General features: G+C 39.8%; 1 protein-coding gene across 1 annotated transcript in view; it reads right to left on the bottom strand.

Annotated features, from left to right (window-relative positions):
* LOC139124777 (putative hydroxypyruvate isomerase) overlaps positions 1-14,435 on the bottom strand; it is a 315,395-nt gene extending 300,960 nt beyond the window's left edge. The window contains exon 1 of the mRNA XM_070690890.1: positions 14,305-14,435. The gene's annotated coding sequence lies outside the window, so the exon portion shown is untranslated. The remainder of the gene's footprint in view (positions 1-14,304) is intronic.
* Between the last annotated feature and the right edge of the window lie 1,392 nt (positions 14,436-15,827).

The following is a 15,827-nucleotide window of genomic DNA, read 5'->3' as shown; positions in this document are numbered from 1 at the left end:
GTCACACATGTATTAGTGTGGTCAAGTTCATTTCTAATACAAATACATTAGTACACTGTCTGTGTGGTCAGACAGTGTCTCCAATGGTCACACATGTATTAGTGTGGTCAAGTTTATTTCCAATACAAATACATTAGTACACTGTCTGTGTGGTCAGTGTCTCCAATGGTCACCCATGTATTGGTGTGGTCAGGTAGACATCAAGTACAGATACATAAGTACACTGTCTGTGTGGTCAGACAGTGTCTCCAATGGTCACCCATGTATTGGTATGGTCAGGTAGACATCAAAAACAGATACATAAGTACACTGTCTGTGTGGTCAGTGTCTCCAATGGTCACACATGTATTAGTGTGGTCAAGTTCATTTCCAATACAAATACATTAGTACACTGTCTGTGATGTCAGTGACTCCAATGGTCACCCATGTATTGGTGTGGTCAGGTAGACATCAAGTACAGATACATAAGTACACTGTCTGTGTGGTCAGACAGTGTCTCCAATGGTCACACATGTATTAGTGTGGTCAAGTTCATCTCCAATAGAAATGCATAAGTACACTGTCTGTGTGGTCAGACAGTGTCTCCAATGGTCACCCATGTATTGGTATGGTCAGGTAGACATCAAGTACAGATACATAAGGGACTGGTCAGTTTCTTCAGCCTGGGGGGGGCCGGTGGATTCATGGGGGGTCACCCTGTTTTGACTTTGGTGATAGGGGGGGGGTCACCATGTTTTGGAATGCCCAATAGGGGGGTCAGTGTGTTTTTGAATTTTGACACAGGCTTATCATTGCCTAAAATGCTAGTGTCAGCCACAAAATTCATCATTCAGTTGTATTTTTCGGCGCGCCCTTCGGGCGCGTAACTTTAATAATCAGTCATATTTTTCAGCACGCCCAACTTTAACATATCAAGCATACATACATCAGAGATATCTGTATGTTCAATATTTTTCAGCGTGCTCTTCAAGCTCATTACTTTAATATATCATACATCTTTCAGCATGCCCTTCAGGTGCATGACTTTAATATACAAGGCATATATATCAGAGATATCAGGATGTTTCATATTTTTGGCGCGCCCTTCGGGCGCCATACTTTCAGAGATATCTTGATGTTTGCTAAGTGAAAGTGTTCCATTATGAAATCTGCATTTCATATGAAAAGGATGACAAATTCCTGATGCTTTTCTGTTCTCTCTGTGAGAATTCAGTATGAGAAAGCAACATGCACAAATATTTCACAATATATATTTGATACAGTGACTTATTTTAGAGATAGAAAAATGACAAGATATCTTTCCTTCTCATTGATGCAATTATTTTCCTTTTTTTCATAGGTTTTCTGTAGAAAGATGCTTTTTTATGAACAAAATAACAGTTAAAAAAGGCAGTTTTTGTCATTATTAGCTGTGCTTTTATGGTTTCAATGTTACACAAGAAAAGGTCCTCTCAGACACTGTACACATCAGATTTGGCTAAAAAACCTCTCTATGGCTCCTCAGTAGATTTAATTGGATGGTTGGCAAGTCTTAACACCCATCAAAGTTTTTGATTCACTGCTTTTTCCTCTTTGATATTAATGATTGACATCCATTTCTGTACAACAGTTCAGGACATCTGGTTAAGCAGAGAAAGTGTGAAATACATTCACAGCTCATTCAAAATACAGCTCATTCAAAATGTACTGTATTTAAACTTTAAGATTGACACTTTGAAATTCCTATCTTACAACTGACATGTCAACAATTTCACTAAAACATAGAATGACTATTTAAAATATAAATATATGTATATATAATATATATATATATATATATATATATATATATATATATATATATATATATATATATATATATATATATATATATATATATATATATATATATAATTTATGTCCATCTTTTGTTTTACCTTTGTCGTGCCCGGGGGGGGGGTCACCCTGTTTTAGAAATTTGGAATAGGGGGGGTCAGCCACTTTTTGACGTCGGCAAAAAATAATCCACCGGCCCCCCCCCCCAGGCCGAAGAAACTGACCAGTCCCTAAGTACACTGTCTGTGTGGTCAGTGTCTCCAATGGTCACCCATGTATTAGTGTGGTCAGGTAGACATCACAGACAGATACATATGTACACTGTCTGTGTGGTCAGTGTCTCCTATGGTCACATATGTATTAGTGTGGTCAAGTAAATCTCCAATACAAATGCATTTGTACACTGTCTGTGTGGTCAGTGTCTCCAATGGTCACACATGTTTTAGTGTGGTCAAGTACATCTCCAATACTAAAACATAAGTGCACTGTCTGTGTGGTAAGACAGTGTCTCCATTGGTCACCCATGTATTAGTGTGGCCAGGTAGACATCAAGTACAGATACATATATGGTCAAGTTCTTCTCCAATACCGATACATTAGTACACTGTCAGTTTGGTCAGTGTCTCCAATGGTCACACATGTATTAGTGTGGTCAAATTAATCTCTAGTACAAATACATTAGTACACTGTCTGTGTGGTCAGACAGTGTCTCCAATGGTCACCCATGTATTGATGTGGTCAGATAGACATCAAATACAGACTATGTACAATGTCTGAGTGGTCAGTGTCTCCAATGGTCACCAATGTATTGATGTGGTCAAGTACATCTGCTGTACCCATACATCAGTACACAGTCTGTGTAGTCAGAGACAGTCTCCAATGGTCACCAATGTACATGCATTCTGCAGACAATCGTGTGAGCATAACCAAGGGTATTAGAGTTTATTCCTATCCAGGCGGAAGGTGTTTTAAAGCACACTGTACATGCACATCGTTAAATCTCGTACAAGCATTCATAGTGCTACGAGAGTTCACATCTAGCTTGGCGGCGTGTGTTTATAGCATTCGTGACCCTAACCTCGTAGGAGCAATCACGAAAGTACGAGGCATGCACCTTGCAACACCTCGTACGAGCATTCATAGATGTACGAGAATTCACATGTACTTTAGCGGCGGTGTGTTTTACCCAATTCATGACCGTTAGCATGAGACCATTACCATCTACGGTAATGGCAACTACCTGTACACATGTGTGACCATGGGGGAAACTGACTACACATGCAGTGTACTGATGTATCTGTATAAGATGTCTAATTGACAGCATCATTACATGTGTGACCATTGGAGACGCTCTCTGACTACACAGACTGTGTACTGATGTATTTGTATTGGAGATAAACTTGACCACACTAATACATGGGTGACCATTGGAGACACTGACCACACAGACAGTGTACTTATGTATCTGTACTTGATGTCTACCTGACCACACCAATACATGGGTGACCATTGGAGACACTGACCACACACACAGTGTACTAATGTATTTGTATTGGAAATAAACTTGACCGCACTAATACATGTGTGACCATTGGAGACACTGTCTGACGACACAGACAGTGTACTAATGTATTTGTATTAGAAATGAACTTGACCACACTAATACATGTGTGACCATTGGAGACACTGACCACACAGACAGTGTACATAATCTGTATGTGATGTCTACCTGACTACACTAATACATGGGTGACCATTGCAGACACTGACCACACAGACAGTGTACTTATGTATCTGTACTTGATGTCTACCTGACCACACAAATACATGGGTGACCATTGGAGACACTGACCACACAGACAGTGTACTAATGTATTTGTATTGGAAATAAACTTGACCACACTAATACATGTGTGACCATTGGAGACACTGTCTGACCACACAGACAGTGTACTTATGTATCTGTACTTGATGTCTACCTGACAATACCAATACATGGGTGACCATTGGAGACACTGACCACACAGACAGTGTACTAATGTATCTGCTTTTGATGTCTACCTGACCACACCAATACATGGGTGACCATTGGAGACACTGTCTGACCACACAGACAGTGTACTTATGTATCTGTACTTGATGTCTACCTGACCACACCAATACATGGGTGACCATTGGAGACAATGACCACACAGACAGTGTACTAATGTATTTGTATTGGAAATAAACTTGACCACACTAATACATATGTGACCATTGGAGACACTGTCTGACCACACAGACAGTGTACTAATGTATTTGTATTAGAAATGAACTTGACCACACTAATACATGTGTGACCATTGGAGACACTGTCTGACCACACAGACAGTGTACTAATGTATTTGTATTAGAAATGAACTTGACCACACTAATACATGTGTGACCATTGGAGACACTGACCACACAGACAGTGTACATAATCTGTATGTGATGTCTACCTGACCACACTAATACATGGGTGACCATTGCAGACACTGACCACACAGACAGTGTACTTATGTATCTGTTTTTGATGTCTACCTGACCATACCAATACATGGGTGACCATTGGAGACACTGTCTGACCACACAGACAGTGTACTTATGTATCTGTACTTGATATCTACCTGACCACACCAATACATGGGTGACCATTGGAGACACTGACCAGACAGACAGTGTACTAATGTATTTGTATTGGAAATAAACTTGACCACACTAATACATGTGTGACCATTGGAGACACTGTCTGACCACACAGACAGTGTACTTATGTATCTGTACTTGATGTCTACCTGACCACACTAATACATGGGTGACCATTGCAGACACTGACCACACAGACAGTGTACTTATGTATCTGTTTTTGATGTCTACCTGACCATACCAATACATGGGTGACCATTGGAGACACTGTCTGACCACACAGACAGTGTACTTATGTATCTGTACTTGATGTCTACCTGACCACACCAATACATGGGTGACCATTGGAGACACTGACCACACAGACAGTGTACTAATGTATTTGTATTGGAAATAAACTTGACCACACTAATACATGTGTGACCATTGGAGACACTGTCTGACGACACAGACAGTGTACTAATGTATTTGTATTAGAAATGAACTTGACCACACTAATACATGTGTGACCATTGGAGACACTGACCACACAGACAGTGTACATAATCTGTATGTGATGTCTACCTGACTACACTAATACATGGGTGACCATTGCAGACACTGACCACACAGACAGTGTACTTATGTATCTGTACTTGATGTCTACCTGACCACACCAATACATGGGTGACCATTGGAGACACTGACCACACAGACAGTGTACTAATGTATTTGTATTGGAAATAAACTTGACCACACTAATACATGTGTGACCATTGGAGACACTGTCTGACCACACAGACAGTGTACTTATGTATCTGTACTTGATGTGTACCTGACCACACCAATACATGGGTGACCATTGGAGACACTGACCACACAGACAGTGTACATATGTATCTGTACTTGATGTCTACCTGGCCACCCTAATACATGGGTGACCATTGCAGACACTGTCTGACCACACAGACAGTGTACTAATGTATTTGTATTAGAAATGAACTTGACCACACTAATACATGTGTGACCATTGGAGACACTGTCTGACCACACAGACAGTGTACTAATGTATCTGCTTTAGATGTCTACCTGACCATACCAATACATGGGTGACCATTGGAGACACTGTCTGACCACACAGACAGTGTACTAATGCATTTGTATTGGAGATGAACTTGACCACACTAATACATGTGTGACCATTGGAGACACTGACCACACAGACAGTGTACATAATCTGTATGTGATGTCTACCTGACTACACTTATACATGGGTGACCATTGCAGACACTGACCACACAGACAGTGTACTTATGTATCTGTTTTTGATGTCTACCTGACCATACCAATACATGGGTGACCATTGGAGACACTGTCTGACCACACAGACAGTGTACTTATGTATCTGTACTTGATGTCTACCTGACCACACCAATACATGGGTGACCATTGGAGACACTGACCACACAGACAGTGTACTAATGTATTTGTATTGGAAATAAACTTGACCACACTAATACATGTGTGACCATTGGAGACACTGTCTGACCACACAGACAGTGTACTTATGTATCTGTTTTTGATGTCTACCTGACCATACCAATACATGGGTGACCATTAGAGACACTGTCTGACCACACACACAATGTACTAATGCATTTGTATTGGAGATGAACTTGACCACACTAATACATTTGTGACCATTGGAGACACTGACCACACAGACAGTGTACATATGTATCTGTATGTGATGTCTACCTGACCACACTAATACCTGTGTGACCATTGGAGACACTGTCTGACTACACAGACAGTGTACGTATGTATCTGTACTTGTTGTCTACCTGACCACACTAATACATGGGTGACCATTGCAGACACTGACCACAAAGACAGTGTATTAATGTATTTGTATCGAAAATGAACTTGACCACACTAATACATAAGTGACCATATGAGACACTGTATTCATGTGTTTGTAATTACCTGAGTACACGGGCAGTGTTCTGATGTGTTTGTCATTGATGTCAAATTCACAACATTAATACCTGTGTGACCATTCGATACACTGTCTGACTACACAGACAAAGTAAATGTGTCTGTATTGCCGATGTATTTGACTACACCAATACACGTCCACGAACAGTGTCCTTGAGTATCCACTCTGATAGCCTTGAAAGTGACACACGCCTATGCTTACCATGTACATGTCGTTGATGTTTCATAGTAACGTAGTGTGTGGGGTGATCGGGAGGCACGCATACATCAGACGATTAACATCAATGTTAGGCACATGTCTGTAAAATGCCCTGCATGAATTACGTATAAGGATCGATGATGTGCATTGTAAAGTACATGCGGTAATACGATGACATACAGTGGACGAAACGATACATGGTCGCCAGCGAACGTCAGGTACGGCACGAGGACGTCAACCCCTGTACATGCGCCAGCACACGGAGATAGATGCGCAAGTTGATAAACCTGGGAGGGCGATTGCAAAGTACGTATATTGTGCAATAACGACCGGGAGGGGGCGCTAGGATGACACGTGATGTGTGCGTTATTTTATCGGGAGACTCGCACAGATTTCGTGATGTTAACATGAGACCATTACCGCTACACCCTTCATATTTGGTATGATGGGAGACCTTATGACGACATATCCTGTACTTTATTAATTATGCACATATCCAACTTTTTTGCAAGCCAATGGAGCTTGAGGTCTGATTTTTGGTAAATAGGGATAACTGTGACATTCGATTCTTTTAACAAAATGGCAAATCACCTCGATGACCTTTGACTTTGATTTCACAAATACTACCATAGCCCTCCTCTTATTGCATATATATTTCTCTATTGCCTCTAATGACCAAAATGTCTCGAAACCTGGTCATTGCTGCTTTGCAGCAATATTTTATATTATTATTATTATTATTATTATTGCTAATGTTGTTTTTCTTGTCCGACATTTAACTTCGTTCGCATTTCACATGACTTTTGGAAACAAAATTTGTACATTTTTGTCTTATTTTACTTTCTCAACGGGAGATTGGTAGTACTGCAGCGGCATACCTGACGGCTTCTGCCTGTATATGACCATTGAAATTTAGGTAGGGAAGATATTCAGCTGTTTTTTTGGCACTAGTCACAAGCTCCCCCCTTAGAGTCAGTCAATTTCACGAACCTTAGGTGCGGCTGATTGTCAATCCTTTTTGCGGGTAAAACGTTTAATAACAGCCCGCTGACGGTCATTCAAATCTACATTCTTTGGTATGGAAAATGACCACCCTTTCCGGGCACACTTGTGGTCTGCTGCGCGTTGACAGCGATTCCAATCAAGGCGCTTCTAATACGGGAAATTTTCAATCTCTTTCAGGGCATACCTGTCGCCGGCAGCAGATTCAGAGCAGTTACAATCGTCACACTTTAAGAACCTGTAATTTGTGGCCCTTCAATTAGTGCACCTGTCGTCCAATCGCCACTATCTGACATTCAAATAACCGTACTTTGGGTACCGAAGATTGTCAGTGTTTTACGCTCATCTGTACGGAAAATTGTTTTTTCTTTATCGGATACACCTGTCACCGATTCCGCCGTCCGACTTTCTAGTCCTCGCCACTTTTAGTGGTCAGCATTGCCAAACCTTACCAAGCATATTGTCCCTTAATTCCTGATACTCGAAAACATAGGCCTACATCCGTTCTGACATGACTTTGTTAGACCACTCAGGAGCAGTATGAGAAGTTATTAAGCTTCTATCTGCTCGGCCGTAAATGGCTCGGGGAGAATATGAAAATCCCGTAGAACCGTGCCAGTCCAACACATCACTACGCATTTATCCCATTATATTTATGCTGACTCATTGAAATGTAAATGTCGTTTGGAAATAAAATCAATCTCAATTCATGTTTGCCAGGTATAGATTGTTCCATCTGCGGTAAATGTTGACGCAGAACAACATTTGTACATTTTTGTCTTTAGTTACTTTTCTAACGTGCGATTGGTAGTACTGCAGCGGCCTACTTGACGGCTTCTGCCTGTATATGACCATTGAAATTGTCGTACTCTAGGTAGGGAAGAGTGTCAGCTGTTTATTGGGCACTTTTCACACGCTACCCCCATAGAGTCAGTCAATTTCGCGGACCTTAAGTACAGCACATTGTCAATCCTTTTGCGGGTAAAACTTTCACTTGGCATTTTCCTGCAACTCATTTTTTATGCACATATTTAATTCTGGGCTTCCCGATAAAGCTGGAGGTCTGATTTTTGGTACATAGAGTTAACTGGGAGCAAAATTTGTTTGACAAAATTTAACATGATCAGCCACTTCCTATACCTCATAATTTATGCATATATCTCGTTTTGGGCATAAAAAATAAGGCTGGAGGTCTGACTTTGGTCCATAGGGATAACTATGAGATACAATTTCTTTAAAAAAATATCACATGACCTGGATGACCTCTGACCCCAAATATACATTTATATCCGTAGCTTAGTTACCATAGGTGTCACTCCCGTTGGTATGGTGGGACGACTTATGACGGCATATCCTGTACCTCATTAATTATGCACATATTTAATTCTGAGCTAGCCAATAAAGCTAGAGGTCTGATTTTTGGTATATAGGTATAACTATAGGATACAATTTCTTTTAAAAATGTCATATGTCCTCAATGACCTTTGACCTCAAATATACATATTTGTTCATAACTCAGTAACCACAAGTACTACACCTTTCATATTTGGTATGATGGGAGACCTTATGACGAAACATCCTGTACCTCAATAATTATGCACATATCTAATTCTAAGGTAGCCGATAGAGCTACACGTCTGATTTTCTATACATAGGGTTAACAATTGGATACAATGTTTTCTTTACAAAATGTCACGTGACATCGAAGACCTTTGACCTCAAATATACATATATGTCCACAACTCCGTAACCACAAGTGCTACACCCTTCATATTTGGTAAGATGGGTGACCTTATGACGACATATCCTTTACGTCATTAACTATGCGCGTATCTAATTCTGAGCCAGCCAATAGAGCTAGAGGTCTGATTTTTGCTATAAAGGCATAACTTAGCAATTCAATTATTTGACAAAATGTCATGCGACTTCGATGACCTTTGACCTTGAATATACACATATGTTCATAACTAAGTAACCACAAGTGCTACACCTTCATATTTGGTATGATGGGAGACCTTATGACACCCACATCGTGTACTTCATTAATTATGTGCATATATAACTCTGAGCCAGCTAATAGAGCTAGAGGTCTGATTTTTGGTATATAGGGACAACTTAGCAATATAATTTTTTGACAAAATGTCATGTAACCTCGATGACCTTGACCTTGAATATACGTATATGTCCATAACTAAGTAACCACAAGTGCTACACCCTTCATATTTGGTATGATGGGAGACCTTATGACACCACATCCTGTACCTCATTAATTATGCGCATATCTAATTCTGAGCCAGCCAACAGAGCTAGAGGTCTAATTTTTGCTAATAAGGCATAAACTAGCAATACACTTTTTAACAAAATGTCATGTGACCTTGATGACCTTGAATATACGTATATGTCCATAACTAAGTAACCACAAGTGCTACACCCTTCAGCTTTGGTATGATGGGAGACCTTATGACACCACATCATGTACCTCATCAATTATGTGCATATCTACTTCTGAGCCAGCCAGTAGAGCTAGAGGTCTGATTTTTGGTATATTGCGATAACTTAGCACAACAATTTTTTTGACAAACTGTCATGTGACATTGATGACCTTTGACCTTGAAAATACGTATATGTCCATAACTAAGAAACTACAAGTGCTAAACCCTTCATATTTGGTATGATGGGAGACCTTATGACACCACATCGTGTACCTCATTAATTATGCGCATATCTAATTCTGAGCCAGCTAATAGAGCTAGAGGTCTGATTTTTGGTACATAGGGAGAACAAAGCAATGCAATTTTCTTGACAAAATGTTATGACCTTTGACCTCAAATATACATTTTTTTTCCACATTTCTGTAACCACAAGGCTACACCCTCCATAATCGGTATGGTGGGAGACCTCATGATGCCACAAACTGTTCCTCATTAATTATGCACAATCTAATTCTGGGTAAGCAAAAAGAGCTAGAGGTCTGATATTTTTATATATGCTAACTATTGGATACAATTTTTTGACAAAATGTCTCTTGACCTAGATGACCTTTGACCTCAAAATAAGTTTTTACTAATAAATCAGTAACCAAAACAGATATATGTTTATACTTGGTGGGATAGAGACAATGATGCCATAATCTGAACCTTATCAATTATGCACCTAATTATTTGCTTTACAATACGGGTTAATATATCATTCTTTATAATGTTATATCTATGTAACCATTTCCTCATTTTCTCGAAACCCTTCATCGCTGCTTTGCAACTATATTTATTATTCTTTTTCTTCTTCCGTCCTCTACATGCAACTGCCATGCGAACACTGTTGTACCTAGAGACTTCAAATTTGGCACATAGGTAAAACTCCTCACAAGTAATTTTTGATTCTTTACCATAACAGTTGGTCAGGTGACCTTGCAGCCATATTGAAAATAAACTTTCAAATAAACGTTCATGTGCATAAAATTAAACAATTGAAATGTTTTCAACAACTTTTGTAGACCATAGGCTAGGCTCCTTCATGCCAAACATCAAAGTCATAGGCACTGCAAATTTTGAGAAGAAGATTTTAAAGTATTATTTTTCTGATTTTTCATTGACCTTTGACCTCCCCTATACCTATGCAGCTAAGCTATGGCAATGGCTTATTCTGGCCTATGTTAAAGTCCGAGAATGCCAGCGTCTATTCGACAATGACAAGTAGGGACCAATTGCACTCCACAGTTTTCGGGATACCCCTTGAACTTTGACCTTGGCATATTCCTGCAACTCATTTATTATGCACATATCTAATTCTGGGTTTCCCACTGAAGCTATAGGTCTGATTTTTGGTACATACCGCGAACTATGGGAGCAAAGTTTTTCAACAAAATGTCACATGACCAGCCACTTCTATACCTTATTAATTATGCATATAACTCGTTTTGGGCATAAAAATAAGGCTGGAGGTCTGATTTGGTACATAGGGATAACTATGAGATACAATTTCTTTAAAAAAATATCACATGACCTGGATGACCTCTGACCCCAAATATACATTTATATTCGTAACTTAGTTACCATAGGTGCCACTCCCGTTGGTATGGTGAGACGACTTATGACGGCAAATCCTGTACCTCATTAATTATGCACATATCTAATTCTGAGCAAGCCAATAAAGCTAGAGGTCTGATTTTTGGTATATAGGTATAACTATAGGATACAATTTCCTTTAAAAAATGTCATGTGACCTCAATGACCTTTGACCTCAAATATACATAGTTGTTCATAACTCAGTAACACAAGTACTACACCTTTCATATTTGGTATGATGGGAGACCTTATGACGACACATCCTGTACCTCAATAATTATGCACATATCTAATTCTGAGAAAGCCGAAAGAGCTTGACGTCTGATTTTTATACATAGGGTTAACAATTGGATACAATGTTTTTTACAAAATGTCACGTGACATCGACGACCTTTGACCTCAAATATACATATATGTCCACAACTCAGTAACCACAAGTGCTACACCCTTCATATTTGGTATGATGGGTGACCTTATGACGACATATCCTTTACCTCATTAACTATGCACATATCTAATTCCAGCGCAAGCCAATGGAGCTTTAGGTCTGATTTTTGGTGTATAGGGATAACCATGGAATATAATTGTTTTGACAAAATATCACGTAACCTTGATGACCTTGGATCTCAAATATACATATATGTCTATAACCCAGTAACCAAAAGGGCTACACCCTTCATATTTGGTATGATGGGAGACCTTATGACGACATATCCTGTATTTATAAATTATGCACATATCCAACTTTTTGCAAGCCAATGGAGCTTGAGGTCTGATTTTTGGTAGATTGGGATAACTGTGACATTCGATTCTTTTAACAAAATGGCAAATCACCTCGATGACCTTTGACTTTGATTTCACAAATACTACCATAGCCCTCCTCTTATTGCATATATATTTCTCTATTGCCTCTAATGACCAAAATGTCTCGAAACCTGGTCATTGCTGCTTTGCAGCAATATTTATTATTGTACTTGGGCCTCAGCCCAAGTACATTTGTTTTCATTCCGTGGGAAAAAACTCTGTAAGGCATAACCATTCCTGGCTGAGACCAGGGAGGGCAAAATGTCTTGGCTTCATCTTTCTTGGCATAATAAATGGCGTAATGATGTTAACTGAATGGAAGTGCTGCTCTCAGCAGTCTTGAATAAGTGAGATGTGAATATTAATGCTTCTCTATCTGAGTTTTTTGCACAAAATCTTCTGAATATAATCAAAATGTGCATCGAAATGCAACAATTAATTCACCCTCCGTTTCCTAGGCGATGGCACGACCCTTGCTACACCCACTGGACGAGCCAAAGTGGGAGGGTAATTTCAGTTTGGTTGAACAAGAGGGCTCGAGACCAGAATTTAACATTTAAACTTGAAACATGTTTAATCGCTGACAAGATGTGGACTAGTGTTAATCGAAGTAAAATTGTGAAAAGGAAAGGTTTTATATCCCGGACACAATGAAAAACATTACGACTGGAAACTGTACCCCCAGTTGAGAATAGTAATGCCCACAGCGATGGAGAACACTTATCCTTGAGCTGAGAAAACCAGACCATTATTTCGAAATAGAGCTGCAGATTCGAGAAGCTCGTTCACAATAGCTAGGTACACCCCATAAAGGGGTGGTTTTGAGTTATGAGGGCAAATTTCGCCTCCTTCATATAGAAATCGTACGTTTGTTTTTCCAGGAGAACACACCATTTGACACAAAATTTGCATGTAAAGGGGTCGCCAGTAAGCACGTGGTCAAATCTGGCATAAGAAACAATATGAAATGTTGGGTAAAGGCAGTCCAAAATAAACTGATTTGAACTTTTGCGTTTTGTAATTTATACCACTGCAGTAACATTACCTTTTTTTGACAACATCACACAATGTAATACGTTTTGAAACTGAATACTCCGACGTATTCTGTGTCTCCTTTGCTAAAACATACGGTATGCCGATTACCATGTAAGGAGATGATGACGTCAAGACAGATTTGTAGTGTGTTTGGTCCTGGATGGTGCACGAAGTTTTGTCAAGGTAGCTTGTGTATTTATTTCCTAAATGGGAGAGATTAGGGTCGATCTAAACGAAGGCCGAAGAATGTTATGATCCTCTAAGCGAGCTGAACTCTAACGCGAATGGTTGGATAATTTGGAGGATGTCTAGAATGATCTCGTCTCATTAAGATTATTTGGCGGTCAGTATTGAATTTCAACTGCGTCACAAGTTTGCGAAATGAGTATTCCGTCGAACGGTCACGAACGATATTTTAGAAATCTGGAGACATGGCACATCGCATTTTTATTTTAATATTTTATATTTTACAAAAGATGTAAGAAGCAATGATTTTGTCGAAAATTCTGAAAAAAATATAGGAAGATTTGATCGCGAACACATTTTCACTTGGGGTCAACTAGCTCTGCGTACGATGCTGTGTGTTCCGCTACAGCTAATCGCCCCGCTCACCACAGCCCTGCAAAGACCCGTACGCGTACGTAGGGTCGGTGACTTCAAATCCATTTTGGGACTTGACGTAAAAAGCCAAATTACTGCCGAAATTCAGCGTTCTTGGGCCCAAGTCGTATCCCAGCCTACCTCAGCTACTCGATCGCTTCCAAAAATGACAGTCTTTTATTCACTTCTCGTAAATAACCGTCGATGTCGGCAACTCTCTCGCTAGCCCTGCGTACAATGCTGTGTGTTAGCTGTAGCACATAGCATCGTACGCAGGGCTAGGGGTCAACACGGGGTCGCAGCCATGTTGCCTCAAAACTTATTTCTGTCTGCACTCAAAACTCAAAAATGTCGGATATGAACCTGAAAAATCGATGCAATTTTGTCAAACTTCGGCGAAATTTCAGCATATAGACAAAATTTCATCTAGGTAAGGTAAATTTACTGAAATTTGATCGACAAATAATCCTGAGCTTGAACGTGACAGCTCGCCTTCTCCGGGAAGTCAAGTATCCAGCTGCTCATACACAGTTGCCAATATGGCCAGGTTTATGAGATTGTTTTCAAGCGACGGCGGCAGACCGTACGGGGCTCTGGATATGAACCTACCACCGGTGTAGCTGTAATAACTGTTGCGTTGTTTTTAGTGCCCACGGACGAAGTCCTGGGGGAGTTATAGGTTTGGTCATGTCAGTCCGTCCGTCCGTCCCTTCACGCAGATATCTCAGACATTCCCTGGTCAATTTCTTTCAAACTTTGCACAAGAATAGTACCCAACCCCATACAGATGCACGTCGATTTGTTTCACAATGCGATCGAATTTGGCCGTGTTAGAGTACTTTTTAGTTTACACCTACATAGACTCCATGTATAAGGCAGTTCTCCATAGACTTTCATGTATAAGGCCAAGAAAAATAAAAATTTAGTTTCTCATCGTATTCATATTGCCTAAAGGATGCAGTGACACAGTTTTTTGTCCCCACGGATAAAGTCCAGGGGACTTATAGATTGGGTCATATCCGTCCGTGAGTCCATCAGTGAGTCCATCGGTTCACGCAGATATCTCAGACATTTTGACAAAATATCATGTGACCTTGGTGACCTTTGACCTCAAATTTACATTATTGTCCATAACTCAGTAACCACAAGTGCTAAACCTTTCATATTTGGTATGATGGGACACCTTATGACGCCACATATTGTACCTCATTAATTATGCGCATATCTAATTTTGAGCGAGCCAATAGAGCTAGAGGTCTGATTTTTGGTATATAGGGATAAGTTAACAATATAATTTGTTTGACAAAACGTCACGTGACCTCAATGACCTTTGACCTCAAATATATATATTTGTCCACAACTCAGTATCCACAAGTGCTACACCTTCATATTTGGTATGATAGGACCACCTTATGACACCATATATTGTACCTCATTAATTATGCGCATATCTTATTTTGAGCGAGCCAATAGAGCTAGAGGTCTGATTTTTGGTATATAGGAATAACTTAGCAATACAATTATTATGACAAAATGTGACGTGACCTCAATGACCTTTGACCTCAAATATATATATTTGTCCACAACTCAGTAACCACAAGTGCTACATCCTTCATATTTGGTATGATAAGACACCCAACGACACCACATATTGTACCTCATTA

Source organism: Ptychodera flava (genome assembly GCF_041260155.1).
Source record: "Ptychodera flava strain L36383 chromosome 23 unlocalized genomic scaffold, AS_Pfla_20210202 Scaffold_24__1_contigs__length_23054250_pilon, whole genome shotgun sequence".
Lineage (NCBI taxonomy): Eukaryota > Metazoa > Hemichordata > Enteropneusta > Ptychoderidae > Ptychodera > Ptychodera flava.
The sequence above is the reverse complement of the archived record's forward strand: the minus strand, read 5'-3'. Positions and strand labels throughout refer to the sequence as shown.